Source organism: Xyrauchen texanus, chromosome 44, assembly GCF_025860055.1.
Source record: "Xyrauchen texanus isolate HMW12.3.18 chromosome 44, RBS_HiC_50CHRs, whole genome shotgun sequence".
NCBI lineage: Eukaryota > Metazoa > Chordata > Actinopteri > Cypriniformes > Catostomidae > Xyrauchen > Xyrauchen texanus.
Genome location: NC_068319.1, coordinates 26,389,453 through 26,415,625, shown reverse-complemented (window position 1 = coordinate 26,415,625; position 26,173 = coordinate 26,389,453). Strand labels below are relative to the sequence as shown.

Below are 26,173 nucleotides of genomic sequence, written 5' to 3'. Positions count from 1 at the left end.
AACTGTAAAGTGAGAATAAGTTCTAGATAAGTGTAAATGTGCATGAAAGAGGGGAAGATGTCTGTGTATTTATAAGGTTTGTGCTGTTGCTCCAGTGTCAGCATGTATTCAGGTTCCTATTGCAGCGTCTTTATTTTGCACTTACAGTCAGTAAAATAAAATAATAATTTTACCAATCTACCATTTCATGCTTTAAATTTACTCTGCCTTAAGCTGTGTTCATTTTGTGTTAAATCATGTGCGCCTGTGTTTGCCCATGTAAATACTTTTTCTTTTTTGTGAGATTGTACTGTAGATTGAACACTGGGAGGCATATTACTGCACATAATGGAGTTAAATGGCCGTAATTACAAATAAACAATGGTGCATGAAACCCACTGGATACACCTTGTTTTTCAAGCCAGTTCAAGCACCATTGGAAGCGCTTCTTAGATCTTAACACAGTTATAGGTCTGCATAATGGTCCTTGTCACTGCTATAAGCATAGCTAATTTGCAAATCAGACAGGTAATTATTCTACATAAGTTCATCAGTTCTCTAGAAATGCACTTGCAGTGTAAATTCATTGTGTGTTCTTTAATTCTTATAGGGATGGTTAAAAAAAATATTGTCATAAGGTACCAAATTTGGTACAAAATTCTTAAAGCAGTCTTAATGACAATGGATCTTTGTTTATTTATTCATTGCAAAACACATTTTTCTTTTACAATATAAAAACCAATAATACTGGACATCAGTTAAAATAAACACATCAACTGCAATGCATTCTGCCAAAATAAAGGCAGTAAATATTCAGAAATGTATATTTTTTCAAGGCAAATATGCCAAAAAACATAATAATAATATTAAATAAATAAAATAAATAATAATAATTTTAACACCTGAAATATGGCCTAATACTTTATTCTACAAATAGTTATACATATTAACATATCATATGAGTTAATGCTGATGCTAATGCTGATTTAATTTTATAGGTAACAGCCTAACTACACAGATTCAGAATTTGATGTAATACATTTGATAAATGTAGGTATTTTACATGAAAGGACGACAGACACACAATGTGTTTTTATACGATTAGAAAAAAAATGTCCTCATAAAGCTAAAAATGCAGATCCACAGGCAAAAATTGCCCCTTAATAAAATAGTGCATTTCTGACACTGGCTTACTACTATAATTATATAAAGAATTATAATTATTATATTGAAAACAGCAGAAAAAGGCCATTTAGGTTCTTTTTTATTCTTCATAGTATTCTTCAACACTGGCATATTATCACTATGAAGAATATATATTTTTTGCATAATATACAAAACATGTATAATACAGTTTAATAATAGTTTAACTAATATATGTTCAGATATCAAACTTCAAAAATCAAATAACAAAATTAAAATGTGATCATCTGGATTTATTATATTAAGGATCTCTTTCTACTTGATCTCACTAATAAAATCCCTTTTGTTGGTGTAATTTCATTTGTCAAGTAAATTCAGTCAAATATGTTGATGTTACTACATGAAGCACATTTTTAGGTTACTTTACAAAACATGTTTACAGTGTATTTTAGTTGTTTATTTTTATGTCTTAAATGGAGCAACAATTATATACAATGATGACCTGCATTTATGTATAAATTCTTAAAATCTGGTTTGGTCTTCATCTAAGTTACAATAATAAACAAACACAATCTCTTTCAACATGCGAAATATTGTATTGTTCTTGTACATATTGAATACATCATTCAAACATTCACAGTGTAGGTTGGAAAAAGTGTGTGAACCCCTATGCTAATGACATCAACAAAAGCTAAATAGAGTCAGAAGTTTGCAAACCTGGCATTCATTTAATGAATTAGTTTGGAGGTGTGGGTTAGAGCTACTTTGACTTATAAAAAGCACTCAAAAATTTTGAGTTTGCTATTCACAAGAAGCATCTGCTAATGTGGACCATGCCTCGCAAAAAAAGAGATCTCAGACGATCTACGATCAATAATTGTTGCTTTGCATGAAGCTGGAAAGGTGAAAAAGTGATCTCGAAGAGCTTAGATATTCATCTGTCCATATTTAGACAAACTGTCTAAATAAATGGAGACAATTTATTACTGTGGCTACTCTCCCTAGAAGTGGCCATTCAGCCAAGATGATACAAAGGGCACACAGCAGAATGCTCAATGATGTAAAAGAGAACATAGAGTGACAGATAAAGACTTGAAGAAATCATTTGAACTGGTTAACATCTCTGTTCATAGTCTAATATACTGAAAACATTAAACAGACAGGGCACTACGAAGGAAGCCACTCCTTTCCAACAAATATTTGCTGCATGCCTGAAGTATGCCAAAGACCACCTCGACATTCCACAACTATAGTGGAAAATTTGCGGGCTGATGAAACGAAGGTTGCATTGTTTGGGAAGAACACGCAGCACTATGTGTGGCATAAAAAGGGCACTGTATACCAATATGAAAACATCTTTCCAACAATGAAGTACAGTGGAAGGAGCACCATGATTTGGGACCGCTTGCCATCATCGAGGGAAAAATGAATTCCCAAGATATTCTACCGGATAATGTCAGGGTGGCAGTGCACCAGATGAAGCTCAGTAGATGTTGAGTGATACAGCAGGACAATGACCCTAGACATCGTAGTAAATTCACTGCAGAATGGCTTCAAAAAAAGTCAAATCCACCTTTTGCAGTGGCCGAGTCAGAGCCAAGACCTTAACCCAATAGAGATGATGTGGAATGACTTCAAGAGAGCCGTTCACACAGACATCCTAAGAATATGGCTGAGATAAAGCAGTTCAGTGTGGAAAAATGGTCCAAAATTCCTTCCGAACATTGTGCAGGTCTAATCCGCTGCTACCGTAAACGTTTTCCACAGCACTGTGAATGTTTAATGGGATGTGTTAAATAAAAGACACGAAAGATTATAATTGTTTGTGTGTTATTGTTGTTATTAATGTCGGAATTCAGCTAATTCCAAAGGGTTCACATACTTTTTCTTGCCATTGTAGTCTAATAGTCAGTTTAGTACAATTAAGTATTTTGTAGTCCAATAAAGTTTGCTTTATTTCATTTCATTAAGATGAAAGCAATATAAATCACACAAATAAAAGACCAAGTCAAGTAACAAGTACATTGTTTGTTTTCAAACTGTTCACAAGTCATTAAAATGTGACCATGTCAAGTAACCTGACCTCAAGTCCTGCTCACTGGAAATTCTTTCCAGTGTGGGACTCTGCTTAATCTACATCTGGGAAACCAGTCTGGGTTCATTTAGGGTCAAGGAATTTGAGGACATTCAGTAACGGGACAAGCACACACCAAGCAAATACTTGTTTCTTAGGCATTATTTATAGGTTCTGCAGAAGGGGTTTCCATTGCCATTTGAAGGCTCTAGTATGTGGACTCTTTGACCACCGATTTGTCGTAGGGGCCACACTCCTGTTCCTGCTGAACTGAGCCAGTAGTGTACTAAAACTGATGTCAGCTCAGAAGGCACTGGAGGTCAGGTCCTGATGATGACCTTGACAAAGACTAGCATTTAACACAGTTGTGATTTTTTTGTCTTTTAAAACTTGCAGTTGACTTAATAATTCAAAGTTCAAGGGTGAAGTATGTAATATTTCTGTCACCAGCATCACTAAACTGTTCCACCCCAAATTCACAGCATTGGTTGAACTCAAACAAACAAATGAATATTCTCATAGTGCCACAGAGCCACAGTGTTTACTCTTTTCAAGGGAATCAGCCAAAAGGAATTGATTACTTATAGTCTCTGCAAGCTAAGGTGGGAAGGAAAAAAGTATTTAACATTGAAAAAATGACACGCATCAGCTTTAATGCTCTTCTGCATTGAATAAAACTATTTCACACAGAACGAAAGCTTCAGCCAACAGACACACATGGGAGCAGTGTTCTACTCAGAAATTGCATCAGTTCACTGTTTAAGCAAGATTAATCATTAAACATATGTGTTTAATTATGGCATTTGAACATCAGTCATCGTAAATTTATATTTGTTTGTTTCTCAAAAGTCATAGATATAATTATCCACCATATGTATAAATGTTTGGCTGATGTTGATCCCATCCTTGTTTACAGTTTGAATAATGACCTCAGTGGCAAGAAGTAATGTCTGATTTAAACGATCATTTCAACATCTTCAACATCAGATAGTTCACTAAACATGTAGTCATTTTGTAGTCATCCTCTTGTCGTTCCATCCTTGTATGATTTTCTGTCTTCTGTGTGACAAAAAAGAGATATTAAGCAGAATGTTCATGCTGCTCTTTTCCATACAATACAATCTTATGCTGACCAGGAGTAATTGTAAAGCTCCAAAAGAGGACGAAAAAAGTATTTACAGTAGCCCATATTACTTATGCTCTATATTTCAAGTCTTCTATAGGCATATGATAGCTTTGTGTGAGGACCAGAGTGAAATGACATTGTTTTTCAATGAAAATCTTCCCCACCGCTATAGCTTTAAAATCTCACTTGTGTTTATAGCAACACATTCAAACTTGGCTTGTTGTGAACAGTTACAAGACATGCAGCAAAAAATGACCTTTGACATAATTGACATCAAACCTGGCACGATGCATCTTGAAGTGCCAAGTTTGAATATCCGCAAGCAAATTAGATTTATAAGAGGTCCGGCAGTGGAGAGATTTTTAGTGAATAATTATGAAATTATTTGGAATATAGCACACAAGTCATGTTGAGTCACATTTTATGGAGCCTTTGTGTTTTCATTTGTTGTTTTTTTTGCCTTCACTGTCCACTTTAGTAGTATGGAACAGAGCAGCTTGGACATTCTTCTAAACTTTTCCTTTTGTGTTCCACTGAAAAAAGAGAGTCATATCAGTAACTTACAAAAGCTGTTTTGTTCTACATGGAGAGGGTCCGCAGATGGGGGCTGCCATGTTAGAATCACATGACCAGCCAAATACTAATCGCTTAATTTGACACTTTCAGTCTTTGATTAAAGTTATCATGGCAGACTGTGCATATTAAATGTCTAAAATGCATCTGAAACTGAAACTATAGATTTTAAATGATGCTGCATCCAAGCAATTAGGTATCAGTGTCAAGTCCAAGATGACACAAAGAAAAAAGTGCACCTTTAAATAGTATTATTAGGACATTAAAAACAGATACAGTACTTTGCAGGTTTAGAACTAGCACAACATATGAACTCTCAAACATAGTTTCCTTCCAGGTGAAGAACTTAGCCACTGTGAACAAAAAAAACTAATGGTACACGTTCACCAATCAGCTAAGCTCTGCACCCGCACAGAAAGACATTTCAAATGCAGTTGTTTGCTTGTTCAAATATAAACACCCTAATGGAGTTCCCCATTCTAGGTCTGCCATATTATTTGCCCCCTTTTTTTGTTTTGTTTTTATTTCCTCTGTTTTTCTCCATTTCCTCATGAGCTGCTGGTAAGGCTATGGCAGTGTGGTAATCCCTGGCAATGTGATTTTTCACTACAGTCACAAATCAGCATGCCAGGAACCCACACAGCCACAACAATCCGGTAACCCCCCTCCGTTCCACCTCAACTCCCATGCTTGGCTTAACTCTAGTTATTTCCCTAATTATCCAGTACACCCAAATAAGAAACTTTCATGAATGCTCTTTCTATAAAAGCTAGAAAGATAAGGCTTTGAAATTAACAGTTAAGATTACTTATTTCCTCCAATAAGATTGTAATTTACTGTTTTTGGGAGGCAGACATAGAAGGGGTGAGGAAAATATGATCTTTAAAGATATCATTTTGAAAGTGAAAAACGTAAAGTAGAAGCCCTTTGTAGTTCGTAGAGTAATTCTGATTAATTCTCTTATTTAATACATTGGGGAAAAGATTAATATTTGCAGTGGTATGCCCCATACAAAAAAAGTACTGTGTGAGTTATGCTGTACATTACCATTAAAAAATCTGGACACACCAACTCATTCCTTCTTATTACTATTTTCTACATTTTAGAATATAAGTATGGCCACCAAACTATGAAATATGGGAATTATGTTGCTACCAAAAGCAAATTTCAGTCGTGACAGGTCTCTGAATAAATTGAAGGTGTTATAATTGATATGACAAGTTGGTAAGTTTGGTCTTGGCTGACTACTGCACAAATAGACATACATACAATCCCCTTGAAGCAGATCTAGACAGGTGGGGCTGGCGAGGAGGAGGGTTTCAGAGAGAAAACTCTTGTAGAGTGCTGCAGTGAAACCAGCTTACCTGCAAACAAATGTTAGACAAAGAGGGAGTATGCAGGTAGATTACATGTCAAATGACCTATCAGCTGCACCATGTGGAGTTTCATGACGGAACTAATACTCATATAAAAAAAAGTGTAAATCTTATATTGTTCAAAGTAGCCAAACTTTGTCTAGATTGCTGATCTGCACTCTATGGACATTCTATCAAACTTCATGAGTCCAACTAACTCATACATTTTAAAATAATGTTTTTACAGTATATTAAACAGTTATTTTGTAAAGAAATACATACATAAGCTCTATTCGGATGGGATCAGTTTTCTAAACGTTGTTTGAATTTTGAGGGCGGGGCCGGGTCATGATCCTACACACCTAGTCCCGTATTAGGCTCTGCCACACAATTATCACCCAACGTCTAAGATTTAATGTACTGATTCGGACGGGACTTAAGATCATTACAGAAGGTTAAATGTAATTTAGCTGATAAAATTAACGTATTTATTATTTTACTATAATAAATTTAAAATGACTTATCATTAAAATTTGTTTTTAAATAGTACTTACTTCATTTCACTTCTTCAGGTCTATGCTCCAACTCTCTCTCTGCAATCAATGATCGAGGGACTCCTGGTGGTCTCATCACAAAGAGGCTCAAAGTCTATTTCATGATCATTCACTTCCTCTGCTCATCTGTGGTGGAATGAACTTCCAACCTCCACACGATCTGCTGTTACCTTCTCAACATTCAAGAACAAGCTGAAAACACATCTGTTCTGTGAGCACTTAACCAACACACACTAAGTGTACTTACCATTGCGCTCAACTTGCACTTAATGTACAAAAATACAAAATTATAAAAAATAATAATAATAAAAATCATTGTTTGTCTCTTTCTTCTGTGCTAGCATCTTTACTACTCCAGCCACTGTGAGAACTTGCCAGTCCTATATACAAATTGCTTGCTATATGTCTCATTTGTAAGTCACTTTGGATAAAAGTGTCTGCTAAATGACTAAATGTAAATGTAAATCATTCATTATTTAATTGATTATTAAATTGTAATTTATTAATTACACATTATACATTTGAATGCCTTTATAGAAGTGGCTGCTTATAATAAACCCAATGAAATAATAAATAATAAATGTAACATTACGTAACTGAGCGGAGAAATTAAGGTGAGTATCTTCCCCGACACTGATATCGCAGTGGCCAGTCTTAGCAGTTTTATCGATTTAGCTCTCCTTGTCCTTAGGCCCCCATTGGCCCTTATCGATCATGCCCCCCTAATAATCTCCATCCCTGAATTGGGTACATCACTCTCCTCTCCACCAGTGGCTGGTGTGTGGTGGGCGTTCTGATGCACTATGGCTGCTGTCACATCATCCAGGTGGATGCTACACACTGGTGGTGGCGGAGGAGATTCCCCCTATACTATGTGAAGTGCTTTGAGTGCCTAGAAAAGTGCTATATAAATGTAAGGAATTATTATTTGGTGCCAAACTATCAAGACCCTATTGAGTGATAGCTCAATCTCAAACCTCAATGTAACCTCAAATGTAAAATAAAACACAACATATCTAGTTTGATTTCCTGGTGAGGTTAAGCACCTCCATTCAAAGTGCATGGAAAGTGCCCTGTAGCATTCCCATTCCAGACAAAATCATTTATTTTGCAGCTTTTAGAAATAACTTGGGTGAGTGTGCTTCTTCTATGTTGCTGTAAATACAGTCCAGAGTGTTTTTTTAAGGACATGAGCTCAGTGCTTTGTTCGATAAGAATCTGCAATGCTGAAATAATGTAATTATTGTGTCTGGAGCAGACCCTGATTACAGAGGCTAATCAAATGCTAATTCCGTGCCCCTCTGTGCAGTGTAATGTGGGTGTGGAGGGGTGCGGGTGCAGAAATGGCCTTCTGTTATCAACAAAATGGGTGAAAATTATATTACGTGATGCATTGTGCATGTAAGTGATGCAGCTGTATCCTGCTGTTCAGTATCCCTAGTAATGTTATTACAGATTCGAAATTGCCTTCTGTATAGCAGGCATATGACTTGATTCACTATTAGACTCTATTTGGAGTTGATTTCATAGATATTTATTTTAGTTACAGATTTTAAATTAGATTTTTATATTTACTGAGTGGTGCTTGCCCATACAAAACTCACAGCCACAATGGTAGAATGTTGTGGGTGGTTGCTATGATATTCTAGACATGGCTCTCTACCTCTTTTAATAGAAGTCTATAGTTTTTTTCACCTGTTTTAAGATCCACCAGGCAAAAATCGCTTTGGAAAGTAATAACAAACACTACTAATACTTAGGCTTGCAATTGCAACTCTAAGCAGTCCCAGCTGAGTCGTAAATTCTTTAAAAATTGCCTAAAATATGAGGTAGAAAGTAGCTGATGCAATGTGTCGCAATTCCTGACTTGCTTTAATGTGAAATAATGAGTAATTGCATTACAGCTGATTTTTATGGTTGTCAGTTACGACAGATTTATGAAACTGAACTGTCAAAGCTGACTGCCAATGTAACATTTGCACTAATTTCTTCAAATTTCAACATCATGGTTGAGGTGTGAACCAAAACTAGATTATTCCATTTGTAAAATGTCATGTAAATGCTTCAGTCTGACTGAAATCGTAGCTACCAGTCGTTTTTTGCAAAATGGAACATACAGACCTAGATATGGTGATTGTAGCTGAGCTTCATCCAGCATAAATACATGTTAACACATGTTAAAACCGAGAGTTCGGGCAAATATGCAGCAAAGTTTCAGCTAATTTGCCACTCATTATTTTCACATGCAAATGAGCTTTGCAGCAAACTCTTCGTTGTCGTAAAAGGTTTGCTGCAGCTTCACCACTACAGGTAATTTTCGGGAAAACATTTACGGTGAATCGCAAGCTCATTTGCATTTTAAAATAATGATTGGGAAATTTGCGGGAAGTTTGCAGGAAATTTGTCAGAACTCACCTTTCAGCACCGATCTCTGCAGTAGCATGAAATGTTTTTATTTAAAAACAAGTATAATTTTTTTTTTCATAATTGGACTATTTTCACAAATTCTATCAAAAATTCAATAAAAGTGCATAACAAGGTGCATACTATGGCCATGGTTAGCATGCTAGCAGTAGCATTAGCGCCATGAATGCAGAATGTAAACATAACAAATTACACATTACCTACAGCATATATCTTACTTTCAATCATCAAGTAGCTATAACAGCTTCTTTTACTTATCTCATGTGAATTCCATTCATAGAATGAGGCAGAAAGCATGATATTTATTGAATATGCAGCCTGAACCAAATGACAGGTTCAGTGACAGATGCAGAACTGTTCAAGTATTCAGACAACAAACATAAAAATAATACCAGCGGTTGCTAGGAAAATGTAGAAAAACCATATATTTCCTTAATCGTCTGTTTATTCAAGACATCTCTCCTCTGTCTAAATATTATTATTTAGCTTTACACACAGTTTATAAGGATAATTGAAGCTAGTATTGTTATGCTGAGTTGCAAATTGTGTTGTCTTCTGCCTAAGAACAATGGATAATGTACATCTGATCTGCAACCAAATCGATACCTAAAGAATGTTTAGAATGTTGTTGTGCCCGTTTTGTGCATTTCGCTGTTGAGAAGCTAGTTAGCTTACATCTTCGATGAGCTAATATGACGCAAAAGGTCAACTGGAAACCGTCAATGTCACTTCCTTAGCTGATGTCTTCCTTAAGCTATTTGATTGCACATGGTGTTGTATACTTGGACAGAGAGATGAAGACTTTATTCGACAGTGCAAAAACCGACGGTAGCTCAATAATAACTGCCCATGTAAACCTACTCAGTGACTCCAGTCCGAGCTAACAATGTCAACAACATTAAAATAATGGGCTGATTCCCATGGGATGATCATGCTGATTACAAAAAAACTTTGAATGAAAGTGTCAGCCAAATATATGTAATAATGTAATGTAAAACAAATGTAAAACGAAAAGGAGTTGCTTTAATGTGAAATTAATTATTAGTAATGGTTGAATTATATAAGTGTTTTTTTTTTCATGGCCTACGGCAATAACAAAAATCTAGACAGCAGGGTGGCCAATGGCTGATATAAAGCAATATGATAAGTGTGGGTGTGAAACAGATCAATATTTAAGACATTTTTTACTTCAAATTCACCTCCCTACCCAGTAGGTGGCGATATGCATGAAGAATGCGAATGGGCAAAATCAAAAGTATGAGAATGCGAAAGTGAAAGTGGAGATTGATAGTAAAAAAGGATTTAAATATTGATCTGTGTCTCACCCACACCTATCATATCGCTTCTAAAGATATGGACTTAACCACTGGAGTCTTGTGGGTTACTTTTATGGTTTAAATAGATAGCGCTTAATTGCGGTCACCGCAGATTTATGAAACTCCAAAATCATATTTGTCAAAGTTGTCTGCCAATGTTAAATGTCTTTGAACTCATTCAACAGGATTGGTGGGGGGGTGAAACAAAATGACACATTCCAATGATTTAATCCAACCTGAGTGTATGTCTTTTAAGTTGAACAGAAATCTCTTGAAAGTAACACAGCGTGGCTCCATCCAGAGAGACACTGGGCCCCACAACATACCCCTCATGATCTTCACCCATGATTGTTTGTTTCACTGCTGTTTTCTGTGTCTCTCACTCTCTACGTTTTTTCTAACGGTCTCTACTGGGAATTCTAATGACTGCTAATGAACGTAATGTTGAACGGTAATGTCGAAGCAAAGTGGTAGGAAATTATCAGAGAAATTACAGTACTTGCCTCTTGTGATACTTCCCTTAAAAGCATGAATGTTCACTCTTACTAACATTCAACTAATCTTTTAAGTGAGCAAATCACTCTTGTTCACTTCCACGCACTAATTCTTTTTCATTCACTCAAGTCTTTCCTTCGTGAAGCTGCTTTGGTGGATTTTTCCTACATTTAAAGACTGAATTTCTTGCATTCAAGAAATTTCTTTCAAGTGCGGTATGTGAAGTGGCATATCATTGTTTGACCTTCTGAAAGAATGCTCCCTTCACTCAGCAAAATTAGTCAGTACGGCGCTGAATATCAGACATATCATTTGTGAATGAACTGAACAAGAATCTGCTGACCGACAATGACAGAACAAAGGTGGGCATGTTGTTCGTTCAATTCAACATGTGATTCAATCTATTGCAACAAGGAGAGAAAGAGGGCACAAATACAATCCCAATGTTACTGAGACTCATAATCCATTTATTTAGACTTTTGTAGTCTTTTTTTCTATAGCTTCATAAAAGCCAAGCCCAGCATTTGACAAAATGGAGGAAAAAGTGACAGATCTGCTTTGTTGTCATGTTTATGGTACTTAAACTTTATTTCTTGAGTCTCCTAGTAGATCTGTTTGCAAGAAAATGTTCATAAAGTTTACTAAAATTGTATCAGTCATGAATGATATTAGTGACAACATGAATGACATAACATTATTGCTAATCTGTTTAGTGAATGATTCAGTAACTCACTCATAACACACAACACAACACAAGTGTTGCCACCAACTGCTATAAATACAGTATGTATCCTACAGAATGAGTCATTGAACAAATAAATGAACGAATCTGTATGAATCTGAATGAATCATTTTGGTGAATGGATTTAAAAGATTCAACTAAGATTACCATTAACCACTGCCAACACTCTCTTTCCTTCTGCAGAGAAACAACACTCACAACAACACACCCCCGCCCAATCAAGACCACTTGCCCTGAATGCATAAACAGCCATACCCCTCACCCGTTCCCAGCTTGACCTTATCATGTGAGAGAGCTGAGACTACTGAACTTGGCCCCTCAAACCCCTCCATTCTTTCTAAGTAAAAAACAACTGTCTGGCTGCGAGTTAAGGGTGCTAGTTTAAATTAAAGAGCAGCCTTTCACACTTGATATTTAGTGCGGTGTTTATCGTGTCAGTTGGTTAACTTTATTTCCACCTCACTCTCCCACCTGCAATTCATATTATGCAAGTCATATTAAGTTTTGTCTAGATTAGTCATTAGACTGTTTGAATCAGTACAAACTAAGTAATTGTTTTTTGCCTGCAAAGAGGTAGGGAAAGAAATCTTTACAGTCATTCCAGTAAGTTTTAATAGTTGGTGGGTTGCCACCCATGAGAGACCAAGTCTACGTCTTGAAGACTGCTGTTGGGCCAGGCCTGGTTACCATCTGCACTGATGTTTCCCATAAACATTTATTTGGAGGTGTTGATGTTCTGTTTTGTCTGTCACTGTATGAAAACAAAGTTACTTTAAGGTAAAGTACACAATTTTCTGAGCCACTAATATCACAAAATGATAACACTGAAAAATGACATGCTGCATAGGAATATTCACGTATCCTGAAATCAACCACATTTTGCAGAATTACAGACAAGAGCCCCCCCCCCCCCCCCCAAACATTTTTGCATCAATTCGAACATGTTTGCCTTTCCCTGTGGTAGTCTGGTTTCGTGGAAAACAGGAATTAAGTGCGTTTACATAAAGTGCAATTCAGAACTGCATTTTTGCTCTAACATAAAAATGTTACCTCATTGATTGTTTTGTTTAGGGTTGGGGTTAGGGGGTAGAATTATATGCATTCCTCTTGACTGTATTACATAATTTACAACAAAAATAAGACTCGCTTTTAGCACCACCCTGTGGACATTTTACCTCAACAACACTTACGGCTTTGGCCACTGGGGGCAGTAGTTTGAATTTTGGTATGCACAGACCGATTTCAGCAGCAAAACTTTCCACCCCTGTTGTCGAATTCACATTGAGCTCAGTCTGAGCATCACCAGGTGCCTATAACAAGAAGCCAGTTTAGGTGGCTAGCCAGGTAAGTTTCAGTTTAGCTTGCGTCAACCTGGGTTTTAGGTACTATGAGTAATTTATGGTATTCTTAGGGCATGCTTCCTGCCATGATTCTTAAATCTACATGCTCCCAACTCGGAAAGTTGGGCTTAAAGAAAGAACACAGTTTCCATCTCGTATTTATGGCCAGGGTTACTTTTGAAATGCATTCCACTACAGATTACAGAATACATGCTGTAAAATGTAAGTTGTAATGTATTCCGTTAGAATACTCAAGGTCAGTAACGTATTCTAAATCCGTTTTAAGCATTAAAAAAAAATAAATTATTATCAAGAATACGATGTTTCCCCTAATGTCAAAGGTCTTACTAGAAAAAAAGAAATTATGATCCAACGTGAATTTTCTTGATAAAAAATATGATCGTGCCTGGTAACGTGCATGTAAAATGGCTAGAAATAGCATTTTAGCTTAGCGTAAAGCTAACAATTTACACAAGGTTTATTTCTATTTCTTCTGCTCCAAACTTACTTCAAACGTACTTCTCTGTCTGCTCGTATGAATGTAACACATTATAAGAAAGTGTTTCACCATTGTTCAAATGCACTTTGGATCACATCATTTATATGTATAAATGTTATCCATCTGAAAGGACTAAATATGAAATGAAACAAATGATAATATGCAACGTAATCTCTTCAGTAATCAAAATACTTTTTGAATGTAACTGTATTCTAAATACCAATGATTTAAATTGTAACTGTAGTGGAATACAGTTACTTATAATTTTTATTTTAAATATGTAATCCCGTTACATGTATTCCGTCACACCCCAACCCTGATTACGACTTTGCGGTGGCGTTCATGTGCGCTTAATGCATACCGTTAATACGAACATCCTGGATTGGATTGATTTTTGTTCTTTTTTGTTCTTTTTTTTTTACTCTAAACCAACCCCTTAACCAAGAGTTTGTTCAACTAGCTTCATGGTATAGGCCCCAGGTGTAAATGCAAAAATAATTATGTTTTCAAACAGGTTTCCCAAACCATCCTCATGTTTGCTGTTGGTTAGACAAAAATATAGTCCTGCCCCAAACCATTGGTTGAGTCACTGTTGCTGTGTCGGGCTGGTCAAGACTCTCAAACAAATCAAGAAATGTTTAGAAAGTGCCATAGAGCCACAGTGTTTACACTGTTTGGCAGAAAACCAACCTATGAACAGATTGTAGTTGAGCTGCATATTAATCTGAGATAGATTCAAATATTTAAACATTTCAAAAATTACAAACTTCACATTTAAAGTAGGCTAAATATTTAACATTTGTTAAATAAAAGTGGTGCAAATTGCCCTGGTGATACTGAAATGCTGTTAGATAATTATATATAATAAGGTATAGAAATACATACACAATTTACAAAAGATACTAACTTTTCTGGTAGAAAACATGTGCATTATAAGTAGATGTACATTAGTACATGAATAAAGTGCCATGCAATCCCAGAGAAAAACTTATATTATGTTTTTTTTAAGTATTGTCTGAGATGTTTCTCTTGAAATTCCTTAAGAAAAATGAAAATGGACACAAATGAGACTAAATTTGTTGTGGATAGAGTAGCTTTGATCATTTGGTCTAGGAAGAATTTGATGAGAAATGTTTGAATTCATATTAAAACCTCAAACTTTTAATTGCAGGCTTTGGTATCTTGGCAAATCTGAACACAGTTTGAGACATTGTTCTGAAACTCTAGAGGAGATTACAGGGATCTTTTTCTCAGGAGAAAGATCTAAGCATGAAACTTCAGTGAAAAGTCTCCATTCTCTCACCATTTAATCCCATTGCTGTCTCGGAGAAACAATTGGGATATTAAGGAGATGTCATTTGTCATTTTTCTTCCCAAAAGGGTGTAAGATTAAATATATTTAGACTAACCATCAACAGGGGACTATATTCCTTAAACCTACATAATACAAACAAAATCCTTACCTTTACATTCCCACTTTTAGCTTCTCCAAGATCAAAGCGAAACAGACTGCCTAACAGATTCAAAAGTGGATCAGAGAATACATAGGAAACTCCCTCTCCGGCTCGCTCAGTCTTCACATCATCAACATACTGCCCATTATAGCTTTACCCGGCTCAGGTTTCACACAGACAGTGCAGCATCCAACAATGAATGAGTCTGAGTGTGTTCGTGTGTGTTGGAATAACAGGCGGTAATCATGTGAAAAGTTCTCTATCTCCAAGCCTTATTGTAATCAAATGCGCTTGTTAGATGAGGGGCTAGTGAAGGAGAACATGAGCTTTACTCATCGGTGCTTTGCCTGGCAGTCCCACCCTTTTGTCTTTTGGATGCCAAGCATTGCTGTCCAGGACTCTGACTCTCTCTCTCTCTCTCTCTCTCTCTCTCTCTCTCTCTTACTCTGAATTTCCCCCTCTAAAAGTTATTAGTGGTGTTTGCTAAGGCAAGCATCGCTACTATTGCACATACTTAGGGTTAGGATTTTGAACAAAAGTCAAAGTAATATAACTGGTGTAACTAAAGGAAAGAATGGTGTTTGAATGAAATAACACCTCATGCGGGTTGTTAAGAAAAGGTGTGGTGATCAGATTTTAAGATTTTTGCCTGATGGATGTTAAAACAGGCAAAGAATTCCCATACACTCACAATATCAAGATTTAAAGTCAGAATTTCTGAGAAATAAAAAGGCAAAGATAAAATCACAATTCCAAAAAATTTAATCAGAATTGCTAGATTTACATTCTTAATTGCAAGATATAAAATGTCAATTGTCCAGCCTGATCTCATGAAATTTACTTGACAATGGCAAACATTTTGAAGTCTCTACAGAACAATAACGGGCGTTTCCCAATCTGAGGGCATTTTCAAACCAGGATGAGCATTTTTCAACTCTCCGTTGAAAGTAGGGCACCTCAGTGTAGTAGGCAAATCATGTAAAGCATTTGAAAATCACCCATACCGATTAGAAAACGGCCACTGATTGGGAAACGCCCATTTTTTTCTGCAGAGACACAATCTCACTTTTTTGCAAACCAAAATTGCATGCTTCATTACACGTTTGGCTGCAGTTTCCCAGTGAAATGAAATAGAGTGAAATTAAGTTGGAATCAGACAGTTTTTAGGTAAATATCAGACACTTAGATTAGAATGAGTAACATAAACCTTTTGCCTCCCTAACCTAAAACTTTATCCTAAATCTTACCAATAGAGTCTTAAAAGAACAATGAGATAAACAATGCAGATATCCTTACCCTAAAACAATGCCTAAACCTAACCGATAGTGTCCTAAACACAAATTCGACATGAAAAGCATATTTATTGAAGCAAACATGTCATTTTGCGCCACTTCTATGGCACTTTGCTTCACTTTCGTTTCATATGTCCTTGACTGGGCTCGAGGTTCGGTCTCTGAGTCCAAAGTCCAACACTCTACCAGGTGATCACCGCAGAAGTTTATCACATCGGAATAAGTGTGTAAATGTAGGAGGTAATTCAAGCATAAAAATGTAATTCAATGATACGTTAGATTAAAAGATAGCAGGGTGTGAGTAATAGTGCAAAAAATAAGTGTTTAAAAAGTCATAATCAGCCATAGTACCCATAATTTGTATGAAAGTGAATAAAATGCACAGTTGTTGTGGCACCTCTAGTGTTAACTTCACCAGGAAACTGCAGCAAAGCATAGAAACCAGCAAGTAAAACTCATTTAGTTATAGTAACGTTCATTCTATGAGACTAGGCTGTAACTGTCAGATTTAAACTCACAATGGTGACATTTAAAGTTACATATGCAAGATATAAGTCACAATTCCGAGAAATAAAGTTGCAACTGCAAGATTTAAACTCCCAATTGTAACTGTACAGTATCTCGTACTTTCAAGAAGTTAAGTAAGTATTGTGACTTCCTGTTTCCTCTTCCGGATAATGCTGGCACACTGCATGAGTCAGTTTGTTTGTAGCTTGCTAGCCTGCTTAGCATTGCTTATTATTCTACGCTCATCTTTTTGTTTTACTGCATGCTTCGTTCCCCCCAGCTTTTCTACTGTTTCAACTGCGTTTATATTACCATGTGCATTTCGATTATGTGCATTAATTTTCTCTGTGATTTACACAAATTATTGCATCAATCTCAAACATCTGCTGATTAGGAACTAACACAACAACAGCAAACAATTGCATGAGGGATTCACATCGATCTCGAATCCTCGTCCCTCAAGAACAACCATAACAACAACAACAACAAACAATTGCGATAAGTTATGGCATCCACTCATTTTATTGCTTACTGCCACATGTTTACTATAGCTTCTTCTGTCAGCAGTGAGGGGCTTACATGTGATAAATGTTAGGAATTAGTCAGGCTGATGGAGAAGGTTAATGAATTGGAGACACGCATCCGAATGCTTGTGGAGGTCAGTGAGAAATAGAAGCCGGTAGATACTGTTTTGCATACGGGCAGTACAGCAAGCAACACACAGACTTTGGTTCCGGCTTTAGAGCCTCTGCAGCAGGGCGTTTGGTTAATGTCTCAGCAGTATACTCACTCAGCAAAGCAACATCACTCTCCCATTCCTGTTTTCAAGGGTTTTCAATTGATTCTGCCCACACAGTGATACACCCACTGAGAATCATGTTGAAAGAGCCTTGGTTTAGGAGATTCTATTGTAAGGAATTGGAAATAGAGACTCCAGCCACTATTGTTAAATGCATTTCTGGTTTCAGAGCATCTGACATCAGATCAAATTTGCAAGTGCTAGCTTATGCTAAACATAGATTTTCTAAAATTGTTATTCATGTCGGCACTAACTATGTCCGGCTTCACCTGTCAGAGATCACTAAAGATAATATTAAAGAGATGTGTGAACTTGCAAAAATGATGTCAGACACTGTAATATGCTCTGGCCCCCTCCCTTCTCATCGTGGTTGAAACTTGTAGATAAAGTAAAACAAGTAAAACTTGAAAATAACAACAACAACAACAAATAGAATATTAACATCATATGTTAGATGTTAATATGTTATAAACATCATTTAGTAGGGCTACTAAACATTAAACCTCTTTCAACCAAAGCACTAATTGTAAATTAAATGATTGCAGATCATAGTTTGAATGTGCTCTGTTTAAACGAAACCTGGATGAATTTATTAGTTTAAATGAATCTACTCCCCCAGGTTATTGTTATAAACATTAGGTGTTAATCAGAGGACAGGATATAAGTTTAAGTCTGGCTCAAATAATGCTTAATTTGATACCATCAGATACAATTAAAAAATCTCTGTTAAAGAATCTCTGTTCCTGCTTGGTGTTCGACTCCACTGCTATAAGTCTCTGAGTGATGACGAATAAAAGCAGCCTGTGCCAGCCAAACATCACTTCGGTCTGTTATGATGAACTTCAGGGGATGCCAACTCCAACCATAAGACATGGGATACTTCATATGCCACTGCTTGAACCTTGGACTTAGGATAGACCTCACGAAATGACCTGGTGGTTGAACTGCGATGGACCTCACTGATCTCTGCCTGCATCACCTTGATCTAACGATGGACTACACTCTTAAAACGGAATAAATAGACTTTCAATTATTTGCCAACAAATGACTTCATCAGCCAACTAACTAGGACATTTGCATCTATGTGAACTTCTGCAGTTAATCCAGGCTGAACTTCAAAGACATTAATCATTAATCTTACAGTTCATATAAAAACACTGGCCCTTAACAACCATGACCTGCACTGGACATAAATAACTAATATTGGAATTATATTCATGCTGTTTATTCAGAAGGGGAACTGGCCCCCACATTGAGCCTGGTTTCTCCCAATATTATTTTTATCCACAAACCAACATCTTATGGAGTTTTTTGTTCCTTGCCAGTCGCCTTCGGCTTGCTCACTGTGGTTCAATTATGATTTAATTATTTATTTTTTATACACAATTTACAATCATATTTAATCACACTATACAATGATGACTCTTAAGACTTTATAGATTTATAGATATCACAGTTTTCATTTTCTGTTAATGCACGATTTTATGTAAAGCTGCTTTGAAACGATTTGTGTTGTGAAAAGTACTATACAAATACAAATCACTTGAATGGCTTGAAATATAAAGTCAGAATTGCCTTGTTTCATTTTTTTATCCTGTGGTGGGATCACCTTAGCAACCAAATAGCAATGCCATGACAACTACCCACAGCACCATAGCATAGTAATAGTTGCAGCAAATTTTATTTGCAACAAAAAGTAAGCACCACTCACATTTAGTTAAGAAAATCGAAATATCTAGTTGTTGTTGTATTGCAGTACCCTAACATGGCCCCGTTTCCACATGGAATTAAGATGCATTTCGGGTGATCCAATCACATGTGTTCAGCCCTAAATACAAATCTAAACTGGGTCTAAACGTTTTGTGATCAGATTACAGAAACCCTATACGAATGTGGTCAAAAATGCATGTGACCACATCACATTTGAGATCTGCCCTGAATGCATCCCGGCAGCAGTGATGCGCCACCCCTCACCTGTCAATCAACTGCTGCACTAAAATAACAGCTAAATCTGCATGACATGTTGCGTCTGTGCTTAGATTAAATTTCAACTGCATCTTGGAGGAACAGTGTGCCATTTTTTTCATGCTGTCTTTGAATGATCTGACTTTGTTGTGGTTTAATATCATGCAGTAAAACACTGACATAGTGATTTATGTTTGTTGTTATGAAACAGAGACCCACCCCTCCAAATCCAAACACAAGTGGTCACAGGAGACACATTTAAACAGCAATGTTTAATATAGTAATACCAGGTACTTTGAAGTGTGACTGAAGTCTGGTAAACAAATGAGCCTAAAGCCTAATCATGCCTGTAATGTGTAATCTGAACACTCCTCTAATCCGTGCTTTCATGTGGTCATTGTGTTGGTCATAATCCCATGCACAAAGTGTAAAAAGTCCTTCAGACACACAGTAACAGCATATCCTGTTCACAGTCTCTTGTATTTGGAGAATACACTATCAACAGGTTAATTACCTCTTTTCACCCCAGAGCGTATTTCATCACCTGAATAAAGTGTGTTCATGTAACCTGAATCACAGAAGATCCAGTGTTTGGGCTTTTCAAAAATATAACAAAACTAGATTTGTGTGGTGTTTTTCCATGCAAAATTTTCCTGTTCTAGATGGTTGCTAGGTTGTTCTAGTTGATTGCTAGTGGGTTGCTTAAAAAGTCCACCCAAAGTCTCTATAATATTCTGGTCTCTAGATATGGTTTGGATGTCTCCTTTAGTGTAAATCTACAGTATGATATTTTTTTATTAGCTGTATCATCCAGGTGAAACTCGTAGGGGCCGTGGTTTTTTGAAAATATCTCAAACCTAGATTTCTAAAGAAAACCAGAGTGGTCGTTGCATGAGAAAATTTGCATCCACAATGCTAGCATGTTGTGGGTTGCCATGGCATTGTTATGGGGTTGCTAGGGTATTCTGGTTACTAGGGTGTATCTAGGTGGATACTCACTGACCCAAGTCATAAAGCCCACCCTCAAGTCTCTATGATATTCTGGCAATAGGATCACATGGGAAATCGACATGCTACTTCCGAATGTTCATGTACCCTGAAATTTACCCAATTACTTTCCCCCATTATTATTACATCCCCCATCAGATATTTTTTTATAGTAATTCAAGAATGTGGTACTACTGATATCTAGTTGTATGAGCAACCTCTGAGAGATGGATTCTTGTCCCACAGAAACCAGAAAGCAATCGTGTTCACAAAAACAACGGTGAGCGTGATTTAGTTGTTGCATTTTCACTCTAAAATTTTATTTGATCTCCACTGGTGGTTAGGTTTAGGGGTGGGGTTTAGGTAAGGGGTTAGAGTTAATAAAATATGAATTCCTGTTGACTGTGTTACATAATTTACAACTAACAATAACTTGCTTTTGGCACCACTTTGTGGAGATTTCACCTCAACAACAATTCCAGGTTTGGCAACTGGGGGAATTGGTTTTAATTTCGGTAAGTAAAGACCGATTTCAGTAGCAGAACTTTTAACCTTGCATCACCAAATTCTGTGTGATCAGTCTGATTCTGGTCCTAAATCCTCTTTTTCTTTTTTAATTATCGTAAGTTTGATCGCTCTGAAAAGTAATAGAAATAGTATGCGCAGTAATAATAGTGATGATATTTGAGTCATTCATGATACAAAACAGACCTAGAACTTACCATACCTGCAACAATGCACATGAAACATTTAAAAACTGATTTAAATAACAAGAAATCCATGATGAATAGGGAAAATCTTGTCCTTGTGACTTGATCAGATCAGACACTGGAGTGTGAGGCGCCTGACGCCTCCGTGTCATCCCTAAATTGGGTTTTATGAGTTTGCATTGTGCTGTTTGTGCATTAATCTTACCCCACAACAATTCAATGAGCGGTTTGTTGCCGTGTCCTATGTGGCACAATGCATCTCATTCACCACCCGCTCTCTATGTGGGAAGCTCTGGACGCTTTCTCTCTCTCTCTCTTTCTCTCTAACTGTCATGAGCGAGTACCAGGCAAATAGTTTCTTTCATTCTTTATACCAGCTGCATCAAACATTCTTTGTTATTGCAGATACATTTGAGTACAAGATGTTTATCAAACATGCAATGGTTGTAATTACTGTTGTTTAGAGAATCTTCATCAAAGTTTGATACATAAACTACAAAGTAGTGCCCTTAAATCTTATAGGTCATGAATTATGAAATAAAATCAGATTACGATTGTTTTATTTATTTTGGGGGTTTTTTTGTCACTGGAACAAATCTTATACAATCTTAACAGACTGTAACATTCCTTTAAGAAATAGTTCACCCAAGAATGTCAGTTCTGTTATTATTTGCTCACATATGCTGTTATGTTTGCTGTGGAACCCAAATGGAAAAATATTAAAGAATCTTTCTAATAAAACGATACAAAGTTAACATAAAACTTGCTTTTGACACCACCCTTTGGATATTTCAACTCAACAACACTTCCAGCTTCAGCCACTGGGGGCAGTGGTTTTAATTTCAGTAAGCGCAGAACGATTTGAGCAGCAAACTTTTGATTTCATTGTGCTGAATTCACAGTGTGATCTATCTATTGGTCATTATGAACTGTATGAAGATTCTTTAAAATTCTCCTTTTCTTATCTACAGACAAAATAACAGCATGCAAGTCGGAACAGCACGAGGGTGAGTAAATAATGACAGAATTTTTATTTTTAGGTGAACTACTCCTTTAAATCGATGACTTCAATCGTCTGGTATTCCCATCCTGCCACTGTTGCAGACAGAGGACAGACCAGTGGGCGTCTTCCAGAAAGAGCTGCACCCAACACCAGACCATGTAAGGCTAGCCAACGTGCCCCAAAAATAAATATCAAAAAGTACTGGGAGAGGGTGGGAGAAGTGGGTGAAGAAGGAGAGAAAAAAGAGAGCGATGAATCCCCGGTCTCGCAGATGGTTTTAACTCGTCAGGAACGCCGCCACTCTGCCGTGGATGCAATCCATATGTGCTTCACACTTTAATCAGTATGATCACAGAATGACTTTGTCTGTCTGCAGCTAAACCCCAGTGTAGTTAATGGGACTGGCCCAGTACTTCCACTTTGGTACTCTGCTTTGATAGGCCATGTGGGCCGACCTCTCCAATGTAGTTAGTCTGACCTTCTACCTCCTGTAATTTCAACACTTGGCGCATTAAAATAACAGAGTCCAGATGTCGGAATCCAAGTCCCCCACCCCTCAACCCCCGTAAAATTTTGGGGGGAAATTATCTGGGGCTTTGAAAGAATGATGGTGGCATAGAAATGACCATTATGTGGCTGAATTTGTTCTTCATATTATTTACAGAAAGACTGGGGTTAGTTGGCACACTTTTTACTCCAGTGAATATTTCGCAGAGTATGTTTGTTTTTTGTCTTTATTGGCACAAACCTTAAAGTCTTGACTACAAAAAAGCTATTGAACATTTCCATTAATACCTAGGAAAAAAATATACAGTTAATGTAACCAAAAAGTGGCGTTTGTCACAAAATATGAGGTAAGTTGTCAAATACAAATAGAACCAGCCATTTACACCTCAGACATAAAAACAAATGTCCGTGAAATGGCCGTGAAAATTTGTAAAATGGTGGGCAGGTAGTGGGTGGGAAGGAGGAGCATTAGGGAATCAAGCACAACAACTCACTCTCACTCATGATAGAGGTGGCTGAAGATCAAAATGTGACAGGAAAAAAAGGGTTTTGGGGCACTTTGCTGTATATCAATTACAGGAAGACAGATTTATCAGTTTTACAGATTAATCGGTGCAGATAGTTGCTTTTTGGAACTGTAGGTTATCAGCAAAAATCTATGCTGATAGTTTATTTTATTTATATTCCTTTTTGTATTATTCTGTGTTCCTCTGTGACTGGCACTGGAGTATTCTACATTTAGAACGGCTTGATTCTACATTATAACAGCGGCCTCTACAGGTGAAATAAAAACTGACCCTTCATGGGGATTTTCTGTATCTAAATTTGTCATCATTGACAATACCTTCACCTACTTAGAGGTCCTTTTTTTACTATAAATTCTCCTCCCTGCCAGTAGGTGGCAATATGCATGAAGAATGTGAATTGCCAAAAACACAAGAAGAATGTGAAAGTGGAGTTAGTATAAAAGGACTTCAATATTGCTCCATTTCTCACCCACATCTGTCATATTGCTTTTGAAGATAGGAATTTAACCGCTGGAGTCTTATGAAATACTTTTATGCTGCCTTTATATGCTTTTGGAGCTTGAATGTTTTGCTACCCATTCATTTGCATTGTATGGACCAAAAGATCTGAGAAAGAAAGTCATAAACATATGCAATGGGATGTGGGTAAGTAAATGATGAGAGAATTCATTTTTTTATTAAAAAAAGCGTGAGATCCAGTTACCTCCGCTGTTGGTTCAGATGGTAATTTAAAACAAATTTTTGGATATACATTCTTTTTGAAAGGAAAGCACTCAACACTTAAATGTTTTGGCTGGTGTTTCAACAAAGAGACATCGCTATTCAATGGTTGTACGGTACATAATTACTCATTTCTTGCTATATTATTAAGAGTGATGAGCCAAACGATCTGTTGTGCAAAACAACATTCAAAGGCTCATCATCCTCCCCCTTCAATTCCACTAAATAATGATGTTTGAAATGAGTAGAGCTTATTGGCTGTCACTACATGAAAGAATTCTACACTGCATTAGGTTACACCAGCGTCATGTAAATAAGATTTCTTTATGATCAGTTTTGTAATCTTTTTTAATAGCTCACTCCTGATAACCATTTTATAACTTTATTTCCTGTGTGTGTATATATAGCAGAAATGATGCTGGTGTAAAAGCACAAGTGTAGTTTGCTGCTGAAGGTATCTGACGTACTGCTTCGGTGCTGCCAAAGTATTTCTCTCTCATCTCTGTACATTTCTCACAGTGGAGGAGAAAGTGTGTCCCTGTCTCATTCTCACCAGTGTCACCGTGAGACTCTTTCTTCCTTTGAAAATGTCAGTTTCCCTGAATAGAGGAGTTCCTGGTTTAAGAGGCGTGTGAAAAACATGTCTGTGAGGTGTGACTCACCTGTATTTTTAGTGTACATTCACAAATAATAAAAAACATTCACTAGGTGTCAGTATCATACAGAAAGCAACAAGAACTGAAAGTTGAATCTTATAAAACCTGCCAAGAACATGTGCAGTTCATATTTTGCCCTAAATAAAGAAATAATTATATTTAGTTTGAAGTAAATGAAGTACAATATTAGGACCATTAAGATTTTTGCATTGCCATTTTCATGTTAAGCACATCCACCAAATTCTCATTGCAAAAAATCAATGAATGAATAAATAAATAAAGATACATTATTTACTTTTTTATCTAAACAAGTATGATTGCAGAGGTGAAAATTATTAATTGCTAACAACTTAAATTTTGTTGGTACGATAATAATTGTGATAATAGATGAAATAGATCAAAGTGTGATAATAGATAATAGTGCGCAAGTCACATAAACGACTTTTATGTTTTTTCTTAGGTTTTTTTTTGGAGCTTTGCGACACTGGTCACTATGAACTGTGATAGAATGGAAAAGAGCTTCATGAAGATTCTTTAATAGTGTCTAAGTTTGTGTTCCACTGGAAAAAATACAAAATGACAAAATAAATAATATGAATAATTTCTATATATCTGTTTTTCCTTTCCTGACACTACATGTCCTTATCCTATAATAATCTTACAAATATTAATCACACCACATTACTTTTTTAAGACAGGCACTTCAAACAGTGATTTTGTTCCATGTTTAAACATGTGTCTAAATGTGTGTTTGCAAGGTACTAATATATGGAGTTACATGGCTCCCCTTGTGATGCTGAAAGAGCAATAGGCTTATAATCAGTTACACTTCTAAAATGTTTGTGTGCAACAACAATAAAAAGAAGAAAAAAAAGCAGTGTTTTCATAGTACATTGAGCATTTTTACCACTAAAGATCATGGAAAATTTTATTCAACATGCTGTTCCACAAAATAAATAGGCTTTTTAAGGGAGTAGAATACACCCGCCATATCTTATGTAGACGTCTAAAGCATCTCCAATCAAATTCTACTGTATTTTGGTACAAAGTCCTCTGTCAGTTGGTAGAAAACACCTACACAGATGCCATCAGGTTGCGTGACATGCCCTCATCCACAAAATATGAACAAAACAACGCAAGGTTAACAAAACATGGAAAATACAAAAAGCCCATGCTTCATTAAACTGTAGTTTCCCTTGCAGTGAGGATAAACATGGTTTGTGCAATCGCAATGTGTTTTGTTTTGGGTCACCTTACTTTAGGTTGGTTTGAAAAAGCCTAGTCTGAAAATGTTTTGATAGATAGAATGCTTAGCTAGGCATTGCTAACATGTTTTATCATGTTGTTAGCATGTTTTTATCTCTTTGCTAGGCATTGCTAACATGTTTTAGAACTTAGCTAGGCATTGCTAGCATGTTTAGCACTT

General features: G+C 36.5%; 1 long non-coding RNA gene across 2 annotated transcripts; it reads right to left on the bottom strand.

Moving 5' to 3' along the window:
• Nucleotides 1–738: 738 nt before the first annotated feature.
• LOC127636470 (uncharacterized) lies at nucleotides 739–15,359 on the bottom strand. Of its 2 annotated transcripts, none has more exons than XR_007969610.1 (4): nucleotides 15,084–15,359; nucleotides 6,805–6,974; nucleotides 6,161–6,259; nucleotides 739–4,255 (listed from the first exon to the last, which is right to left on the bottom strand). It is a non-coding gene; the product is annotated as an uncharacterized LOC127636470 (long non-coding RNA). The 2 variants fall into 2 exon arrangements; XR_007969609.1 differs by having other exon boundaries at nucleotides 6,165–6,259.
• Between the last annotated feature and the right edge of the window lie 10,814 nt (nucleotides 15,360–26,173).